The sequence below is a fragment of the Microtus ochrogaster genome, chromosome 18, assembly GCF_000317375.1.
Source record: "Microtus ochrogaster isolate Prairie Vole_2 chromosome 18, MicOch1.0, whole genome shotgun sequence".
Taxonomy (NCBI): Eukaryota; Metazoa; Chordata; class Mammalia; order Rodentia; family Cricetidae; genus Microtus; species Microtus ochrogaster.
In genome coordinates, this window is record NC_022020.1 from 36,053,317 (window position 1) to 36,063,043 (window position 9,727).

Sequence of the window (9,727 nt, forward strand, 5' to 3'; positions counted from 1 at the left end):
ACAAAATCGACCATAATTTGTATCAATAAACAAAATCTGTACCTATGCAAATCTATAGCATATCTGCCTTTAAATGTAAAGAAACATTTATAAACAATATTTGGGAACAATGGGCATAGGTCTTCTCCAAACTGCTTCCTGCAGTTTTTTGGGCAAAGTAATTTTTTGAGTGGTGTTTAAGGTTACCATCAGGAATTCTTGGTCCATACAACTATTTTAGTCTGGAAACAATCCACGGGTTCTCATCCTCTGTGGAAACAAAAAAGAACTTCTTTTCCAAAGCAACATATCCTTACACTCAAATTTTGAAGACAAGATACTCTTAAAATATCTATGTTGATTAGTTATCTCCTTCACAGTCAAAAAAATCAAAGAAAATACAATAAAATGCATAATATAGACTCTCTGTGCATATTTCATCTTTACGTGGCTTATTCTTTCTTTACTCCTTTAAATCTATGACTGTACTCTGTCTCTTTAAAGACTTTGTTTTATTTAAAAAACATACATTTATTTCTTTTTATAACTGTCTATATTCTATTTCTTCTCTTTACTCTCCCAAACCTGCGTACATTTATCCAACACTGTGACTCATTTTGAGGTCTATTTCTCTCTGTCCTTTTGTGTATTTGTAATTCTTTATTGTCCAGGAGCACTTCCTAAAATGCTAAGTGCTTCTTAAAAACTTAAGCTGTGTCATTGCTAGGGGAAATATGGTACTGCCTGCTTGCCCCACCCAGCCCAGCATGGCAGAGCTGCTCATGTCTCTGAGATCCATGCACAGTGCCCCATCTCTAGGCACACAGCTGGTCCATACATGGCTTTTTTTTTTTCACTACTGCTGAATCATGAAAACCTCTCTTAAAGGAGCTGTGACATGCCATCAGCAAACATTAAGAAGCTGTGTTAAACTCTGTATTTTTGTGTCCAGAATTCCTTTCTAAACTCTCTCAGGTTTTAAGCAAATTTTATTTAACCACATTGGCGTGCCAATTATGTAGTAAGAAGGCCACTTGTTCATTTTCGGGCTATTTGGTAGCTCATACCTGAAAGAATCACACAGATACTGTATTAATTAAATCACTTCTTGACCCATTTGCTCTAGATTCTTCTTGTCTAACTCTTACATCTTAATTTAACCCATCTCAATTAATCTGTGCATCATCACAAAGTTGTGGCCTACCAACAAACTTCCAGCACATCTGTCCACATGGTGGCTCCATGGTTTCTCCCTAATTCCTCCTTCTTTCTCTCAGCAATCTTGTTTGGTATTCCCTGCCTACCTCTATTTTCCTGTGAGGCCCAAGAAAGTTTCTTTATTAACCAATAGTATTCACAGCATACAGAGGGGAATCCCACATCAGTGAAACTTTAATGAGTAGATAGGCAACAGAAAAATCATGCTTCCTCTTTTAAAAATACAGTCTGATTCATTACATACCATGGTGCCCCTCTCTCAAGGAAGGTAGATACCCATTTATCTCAGTTACTCAAAACTTTCCCAAAATTCAAGGTGAAGGACTTAGCTCTCAAACCAAGCTGGGTGTATTTTCTTTTGTGCAAGAAGGCACAAAGTGACCAGGCATATAACTCACTGGAGGATATTTTGATTCTCACCATTGATGTGCTTTTATTCATTTTAGCCCTTAATTCCTAAATAAATTCATAAAATAATTTCTCAAGCTATAGCAGAATACATCCTCAGTCATGAACATAGGTACAGCCGCCAGATGGTAGAGAGGAAAGCCGTGACAAATACAAGGGGAGAACAAGCCTTTAAAACGGTCCAGTCCTTGAAATAAAGTTACGTAACAAAGTATTTTTTTTTCTGTTCATTAGACAATTTTTCAAAATGCCACATGTGTAAGAACAGCCAAAGAGGTTTGGATTCAGACATGTAATAGCCTACTATGTCTGCAAATGTAAACTTAGGGAGTTTAACTGCCCAGGGGCTTAGAGGATGGCTCAGTGTAGAATTCCACCAATTGGATTTTATTTTTATAGTATTCAGTGATTGCTGGGTGACTATTTGACAGTTTGCTCAGACACTTTTGAATACTTAATTGATTGAATTTCATTACCCCTGAAGTACTGTCACTTATTCTAAGATTGGAACACTATTTTTTGCACTCCGCTTGGAAGTGAGAGGAACTAGCAGCAGAAGTGGAACGAGGAAGTGAAGAGTTGTCTCCAGAATTGGTTTTAACTAGTTGAAAACAAAGATGGGAAATCTTGAGAATTTGGAAAAAACCTGTATTTTCCAATGATAAATTCTTAAGTAAGCGATACTCTGAAATATAATAAAGATGACAGTTTATGAATCTATGTAACTATAATAAGTTTGCTGTAGGACAGCTACCCAGAGAATAAAATCTAGAAATGAAAGTCAGACCATCATTTGTGTAGAAAGATTAACATAAATCAAAAACTGTAACTGAATTGTAGCATCAGGTCAACAATGTGTTATTGCACAAAGATATTGTGTCAAGGTTACAGAACACAGCTCATTTAAGAGACCTGATGAGAAAATAGACTGGATCTGGGTTCCAACATGTAGATGTTGTAAGGGGTCCTCCAGTCGGGGAATAGATTAGATCTGTGGTCCAGTACTCAGCTGCACAAATGAGCTCCTCTAAAAAGCAACACACTTTCATCCTACTCTCCTTGGTTTCTTTGTTGTCTGGTGTTCTTGTCATTTGAGAAGAGGGAACCTCAATTGAGAAAATGCCCATCAGTTCGTCCTGTGAGAGAATTTATGGAGTATTTTCTGGATTGATGACAAATGCACTGTCATCCCTGGGTAGGAGGTTTTGAGTTGTATAAGGAAGAAGGCTAAGCAAACCACAGGGAGCAAGTGAGTAAGGGGCATCCCTCCATGGTGTCTGCTTCAGTTCCTGCCTCAAGCTCCTGCTCTGACTTCCTTAACTGATCTGAAATTTGAAAGCAGAAATGAACCCTTTTCTACCAATGTTGCTGTTGATCATGGTGTTTTCTAAATTGCAGAAAATAATACCTAACTAAGCCAGTTTCCTTTTTATAATTTTATTTTGAGCATAAATTAATAGTTTCCAACTATAGGGAGGCAGATTTTTTTTTTCTATTCTCAAGAAATCATCAGAGAACTGCTTGTACTTAAAGGAGTGCCGTGGTTTGAATAAGAATGGCCTCTGTAGACTCATATATTTGAATTCTTTGACATGGGGAGTGTTACTACTTGAGAAGGATTAGGATGTACAGCCTTGTTGGAAGAAGTGTGTCACTAGGGGTGGGTTTAGAGATTTCAAAAGTCAAGCCAACAACAGGGGCCCGCTCTTTCTGTTGTGTATAAGGATGCGAGCAGGCCTGCTTTTCTGCTGCCCGGCTCCCAGCTGCAAGGCTAGCTAATGCCCTGAAATAACAACACACAAATTGTATTCTTTGGCTATAGGATTTTTCTTAGGTTAATATAGTTTTTCAGGCCCAAAGAATGTAACTATAGTTTTAGAATTAAATGAAATCCATAACAATAAAATGCAGTTTTATTCTCTCATTTCTTTCATGTTCTAAACCATCCCTGAATGTATTTACACTGACTGAACATTGAGAGAGATGTCAAATCAGGATTCAACTTCTTTAATGTCTTCATTTGAGTTGACATCAATGAAAAGGAGATACAGTTTCTCATGGGAGTATCACTAAAACAGAATTATGCCTAGAGTCTTAGATTCTACTAGTCTAGAAATAAAAAAAAAAAATATCTGTCCTGGCCTCCTCTTCCAGATCACTAAGACAGAATGCAGGCTCCAGTACCAAGAAACTCCTTGGTTCTCTCTATCCACAGTCTAAATCTTTGGCTCTTTCCTTCAAAGATGATCCTGAAATATTCCAGAATCTAATTGCCCCAGATCCTGAAATATTCCAGAATCTAATTGCCCCAGCACATAGAAGTCCAGTCACAGTAGTCCAGTAGCCTAGATATAAGGGGAAGGGTCTTGGCCCTGCCTTAAAGTAATATGCCAGCCTTTGTTGGCTCTCCATGGGAACTTCTCTCAGGAGTGAATGGAGGTGGGTGGGGGGAAGGTGGAGTAACAAGAAGGGTAGGGAGTGGAAAACGGGATTGGTATGTAAAATGAGAAAAGGTTAAAATAAAAAACAAAAATTACCTTTTTATGGTATTCCTTACAGAGAGGAGATTTCCAGTGATAAATACTTTAGTCCTCTACAGAGAGCTGAAAATTCCCTGCCTGAAAGATTTCCTTGGCATCCCAAACCAGTGCATGTGATTCCTTTGTTTCCAGTGTTTCCCCTGAGAGTATGTTCATCATCTTTAAAACAAAGAAACTGTGAACTGCTGCACCCATTCTACCAGATAGCCATGGAGAAAACACAATGAACCCCCTTGAAAACCACAGTATTTTAAGCAACAGCTTTAAAGCCTATTTAAAGCCAAAGCCAGATCTGAGAACTATGGGGCAGCTCTGCACGACCATGCCCACCCTCCTCCTAAGCAACAGCCATTTTTGGTTCTCTTTCCTTTATCAGAATTAGAGTCTGCTGATTGTGCCAGCCCAGGCTTTTGCCACATTTCAGACCACCAGATTACTGCTCCATCACTGCCTTTCACTGAAAACATACCAAACATGAATTAATGTGTTCTGGGAGCCCAGCAGTGCATAGTTCGTTGGGTTTTTAGCATTCAGAATTCAGATGTGAGCTGGGTCTTACCTAGGTAAGCAGCATCTCTACTAGGGCACCATCCCTAGACCTTCGTACTAGATCACTCTTACTCAGGCTAAGACACAGAACACTAACCAAAAAAATAAAGATAAAAGTAAAATGTTTTATTCTCTCTAATCACTGCGTTCAAAATTCCACATCTAGGGGCTTATTTCACTCTCCAATACACTTCAATATTTAAAATGTTTATTGGCTATAAACTTTAAAGTGCTCTATAAATCATTCATCTGGTCAGTAAATGCACAATTTGAAATCAGGCAACGTTCAAGCTTTGTGCATTCCAAGCTGACACATGGAATCACAAACATTCAGATTTTACCATTGGCCGAGTTGGTGTGCCTTTGGTATTCTGATCTAGTGAGGCTCTTCCAATTGGAAAGAGTGTTTCAGGTTTGACATGATTGGCATGGCTTCTGATAAGGTACCTTACAAGGAGTATTAATTTTCTAAATGACTTTGATTTCCAAGTTCAACACATCTGTGCCAATTAGATGGGAATGATTGCATATATACTGAAACAAATACCTTGAATTGATTTTTTTTTCAATCGCAGAATAACTACAAAGGCCAATTTCAACTGACTTTAAAATGTATTTCTATTAATCAAAGGGGAAAATGAAAAGCAGTAACAATGTATTTATTTTAAACTCTTTAGTTAATTATAAAACAATAATAATGCGTAATGCAAGTATCTTTTATCATGAAAAGCATTTCAGGATGTTAAAAAAAACCAAAGAGGTAAGTAGTCCTGAGACCTTAGTGCTGGCATTACACCAAGAGGTTTTAAAATTAAATAATTTTTATATTGTCTTAAAGATTAAACAATTTCTTTGCATTTTATCAAGGAATAATACTATAAAATGATTACATCTTCCATAATTTGAATTAGATCACTAAGGAAATCTTAACAGTGCCTTTTTAAAATGCTCAATATGTTTTCCAAAGGAATCCTTTAATGAATTTGAATATTATTCAAAACCTAGATTTTTATCTAATTTTGACAACTGTAAGCAAATGCACAGAGAAGCTGGACAAATGCATATTGCAGTTTTAGAAAAAAAAATTGTCACTTCTTGCTTGGGCAAAGGTGGGTGCATTACCTGGCATTTGTCTCAGAAAATAGTACTTTCATTGAAAAAGAAGGGAGAGGAGTCTTGTAATTGCTGAGCTTAGAGTCAACCGTGCCATGCTTGCCTGACCCTCATGAAGTTAATGCACTTCATTTTAGGAAGCTGGCATCTTTATTGCTAATAAATAAATCAATCCACATGGAAATGCCAGAAGAAGGAGGCACCCAGCCCTGGAAACTCACTGGTCTTTTAGTGAGAGCCTCTCAGATGGGTTGAGCTGTGAGGAGATGCTGAGCCGAGCCTCTGTGCCAGTGCCTCCTATGCGTTTAACCCACAGCTCAAAATGCAGGGCAATGGGGAAAGTGAGCAATAAACGGTATCTAGCTGGTGACAGGACACATGCAAACCTTATCTCCCTCAGTTATCAGGATTGTGCCGTCAAGGTGAAATTAAGTAAACAAATATTTCATATGTCACCCGAGCGAAGGCTCTGCATCAAACTTTTGAGTGCTGCAGCCTTGGCAAGGTGTGTATGTGCAGCATCTATAACGAGAGTCAAGAAGCAGGTTTTCTCATTAGATGTACTTGAACAAATTTTAAACACTCATTCCGAAGATAAAGTGATCACTTGAATTAGTTACTTAACATTTAGGGCTATCTCCAGCACAGATTCCCTATACTACCCCAGGAATTTGGCGGTCATCTTCCCATGAATTCTTTACCAGAAGCAATTTAAAGAACAGTAGCTAGTTTGGGTCTGGTTGTTATCATTTTAGAAAAAAAAAAATAGTTCACATTGTTCCTCAGAAAACTGGACCTATAAAAACACTAAGGAGTATAAAGAAAATAAAATATAAAAATAAGCAAGCCTAAGGTAGTATCAAATAGCTGAAATCTTACCAATTAGGGATCCAACCAATTAAAGATTTTGCATATGCCATATATGTTTTATGCTGAATTTTAAGAGTTAATTTTTAGAATAAGCATGTCCAATAACTTATCACACTGCAACTGAACCCACAGGAATTTCCCAAGCACATTCCAATGCGTGTTTTGTATATTTTCAGCTCTCCCCACTTGAGTGCAGAATATTAATTGTAAAATAAGTGTCTGAAGATTGATTGGTTGATTGATTGATAATTAAAATGAAATTATAAGACATTCAAGAGTTTAACCTTTGAAGTAACCATACATCTAAGATTACATGTGATAACACTGATTTAAAATGCTTCAATTGTCTACCAAAGAATACTAATAAATATCAGAGATAAATTTGATGTGTAAAAGGAAGACTTTAGATAAGTTAAATTTAGCAGTGATTATTTGAGCAAAGAACTTGTCATAAATTAAGTAGTATCTTGAACTGGTAGATTTCCATGTGTCAACATAAGTAGGCAATAGTTATAAGCAGGAAAAAGAAGAATGACATGTTGAAGCAGCTTAAGTGATTAAAATCAATCATGTTTTTCCTTTAAGCATGGCTTTATGAAGCATTTGCTTATATGGAAATGGTGTGGTCAGTATTCCAAGATGGTAGAAAAAGTAATTGGTTTTTGTTTGATATCAGCTTTAAGAACATGTACTCCGAGGTTGATGTTTGTTTACTTAAAAAGTGAGGTGACAAGTGGATATATGGAAAGGCAACTTCAGATCTGATTTTATTTAATGGAACAATAATGCAGCAGGACATTTGTCATTATATTATAGATAAGTAGAGATAAATATAGATATAGATATAAAAATAATTTTTTTGGGATTAGTGTCTTAGCCTTTTACTTCCTACCTATTCTATGGACAAAGTTGCTCTTCCTCAGGAGATATGGACTGATCACAGACTTTGCTTATAGTTTGTGAATGCAGATACTCATACATGTGGACAAATACTGAAACAAGAGAATAATAAGAATGAGGAGCCCAAAAGACAATAATGTCTCCAGCAAAGCAATCATCATTGTCATCATTATCTTAGATGATTTTCAAAGAAAATATCTCAATTTAGATTTACAGGACCAAATGGTTAGGAAAGACACTTTTGAATATTTAGATTTGTCAGAACTAAAACAAATTTTTTAAAAAATAATTTTTTAAAGTTAAAAACTTACGATATTTTCCATAACAAAATACAATGGTAATTAAACAATAATCAAATTATGAGACAGAGTGAGCTCGCTGAAATGGCCTCATGGGTTTATGTCCAGCAAATCCTTCATAGCGAGTACTGTACCAACAGGAAAGGATTGAATGTTTTTATTTCTCACAGACTTAACATGGAAAAATCATATTAATAGAATTTAGATTCCTATAGCCCTCACTAATCAAAGTTGATAAGTAAAACATCCCCAAACAAAAGGAGATTGAAATGAATTATACATGAAGAGAAATCATATGGATGAAAGATGACCAAAGGATACAGGCAATGAAAGACAATAGATAAATTAGTTTTATTTGGGGATTAGTGCATGATTTCCATGACTTTCTCTAATGGCTTAAACATACATCTGTCGTTTTGTAGTGAGTATTTATGCAAAGAGTCATTTTCATTACTGATGATTATAAAATAAAAAATAACAGTCAAATTCACGTCTATTGAACATTTTCTATGACCTACAGTATCAAATGCTCAGTCAACATTTGATTTTTTATATAAAAATAAACAAATGATTCCATCTTACTAGTGTGTAAATTTACTTTTATGTTTAATACATGTTAAAATTATAATGTATATCAAAGGTTAGCTTAAGATTTATGATTTATTAACAATAAGTATTTAATTCATACGCTTATTTATATATCTACTCACTCAGGATTCCATAATTTGCATGCAAGAAGGGTTGTAGGTGGAAAATATTTGAGAGACTGGTACATGCTTCTCTGGAAGACATAATCCTTCCTGACATTATCAATACTGGGAATACTGCCCAGAGAATGAGATTCAATACTAATTATTATTAATTATTGAGTATTGACTGTGTACTTTTGATTACCCAAAACACAGAAGACAAGGTCTCTGGCCTAAGGGTGTACAGGAAGATTAAATTAGTTATGACAGGATGGTTAATTTATGCATAGACAAGGGAATTTGGAATGTGTTTCCCTGCTAGTCCACTAGCTGCTTCACAGTGTTGGGGCTCAACCTGGTAACTATCAATCCTTAAGAAGATCACTCTGAAAAAGGTACAGTCTTTTTGGTATCATTTTTTCTCTGTCTCACTATATCAGGTTTTATTGCATTCTATCTCTTTACATATAGACAGCCTTAAAGTTCTGTTTTTTCAGGATGCTACATTATTATGACCAATGAGTTAAACATAAAACAAAGAAGCAAGCAGATTTGATAATATTTCTTTGTTCCTATATTGCCAGAGATAATGTGCTCAGTGGCTTACATGTATTATCATATTTAATAATAAAGTGATTTGTAAGAGTAAAACTAGACAAACAGTTTGAAGGGTGTGGGAAGGATGAAATCATGGCACTTTAGAAGGGAAAAAAAATCTTTTGCCAGCAGGCATAGCTACCTATTAAAAGTCATTGCTTTTCATTTATCCAAGATAGTAAGAGCTGTCTCCAAAAAGCATAAATAGTCTTTTTATTTTCTTGCCCATAAAAGAACAAATTCAAAGATTTTGTTCAGACACAGTAAGGTCTAAGGATTTGTGTAATTTAAACTGAGAAACAAAAAGAAACATTAAAAAGTTAAATCAGAAGAGTCCCCCAGAACTCTAAAGCAGATTCAGCTAAAAGACGCAACCATTGAAGGCATCCCTGTCCCAGAAACCTCCAAGGCCCCACCCTTAGCTACAGGTAATAAATGAGCACTGAGGGAGGAAAAACAGTTTTCTCTAGAGATGTTCTCCATGAAAGGTTCTCAGGCACTAAACATGCATTCATATGAGCAACCTTAAATGAACTCAGGAGAGGGAGAGAGAATGGAGAGAGAG